The 1095-nt window shown below is 40.9% G+C and overlaps 1 protein-coding gene across 2 annotated transcripts in view; it reads left to right on the top strand.

Moving 5' to 3' along the window:
- ERGIC2 (ERGIC and golgi 2) overlaps positions 1-1095 on the top strand; it is a 45244-nt gene that overhangs the window by 36303 nt on the left and 7846 nt on the right. The gene's annotated exons all lie outside the window — the stretch shown is intronic.

Genomic DNA, 1095 nt, shown 5'->3' with positions numbered 1-1095 from the left:
CTTTTCACTTTCATGCATTGGAGAAGGAAATGGCAACCCACTCCAGTGTTCTTGCCTGGAGAATCCCAGATACAGGGGAGCCTGGTGGGCTGCCCTCTATGGGGTTGCAGGTCGCACAGAGTCGGACATGACTAAAGCAACTTAGCAGCAGCAGCAGCAGCTGTGATTTATGTCAGAGAGTGTTTTGCCTATGTTTTCCTCTAGGAGTTTTATAGTTTCTGGTCTTATGTTTAGATCTTTAATCCAATTTGAGTTTATTTTTGTGTATGATGTTAGCAAGTGTTCTAGTCTCATTCTTTTACAAGTGGTTGACCAGTTTTCCCAGCACCACTTGTAAAAGAGATTGTCTTTTCTCCATTGTGTATTCTTGTCTCCTTTGTCAAAGATAAGGTGTTCATAGATTTGCGGATTTATCTCTGGGCTTTCTATTTTGTTCCATTGGTCTACATTTCTGTCTTTATACCAGTGCCATACTCTCTTAATGACTGTAGCTTTGTAGTGTAGTCCGAAGTCAGGCAGGTTGATTCCTCCAGTTCCATTCTTCTTTCTCAAGGTTGCTTTGGCTCTTCAAGGTTATCTTGTATTTCCATACAAATTGTGAAATTATTTGTTCTAGTTCTGTGAAAAATACCATTGATAGCTTGTGATACCATTGATAGGAATTGCATTGAATCTATAGATTTCTTTGGGTAATATACTCATTTTCACTATATTGATTCTTCTGATCCATGAATATGGTACATTTCTCTATTTGTGTCACCTTTGATTTCTTTCATCAGTGGTTTATAGTTTCCTATATATAGGTCTTTTGTTTCTTCAGGTAGATTTATTCCTAAGTATTTTATTCTTTTTGTCACAATGGTGAATGGGATTGTTTCCTTAATTTCTCTTTCTGTTCTTTCTTTCTTGTTACCCCACTGCATGTGACCTTGACCCCATTGGCAACCCCCAAGGCCCAGGCTGGGGAGGAGGAAGGTCCTGGTTACTGTCACTCCCCCTGCCCTGGATTTAGTCACAGGGCTGCTCCTGTCTGCTTGAGAGGCTGGAGACAGAGGGAGGACCTCCTTCCAGGCTGCTACATGCAGCTAAAATCCA

This window comes from Bison bison, unplaced genomic scaffold, assembly GCF_000754665.1.
Source record: "Bison bison bison isolate TAMUID 2011002044 unplaced genomic scaffold, Bison_UMD1.0 scf7180017864370, whole genome shotgun sequence".
Taxonomy (NCBI): domain Eukaryota; kingdom Metazoa; phylum Chordata; class Mammalia; order Artiodactyla; family Bovidae; genus Bison; species Bison bison.
The sequence above is the reverse complement of the archived record's forward strand: the minus strand, read 5'-3'. Positions and strand labels throughout refer to the sequence as shown.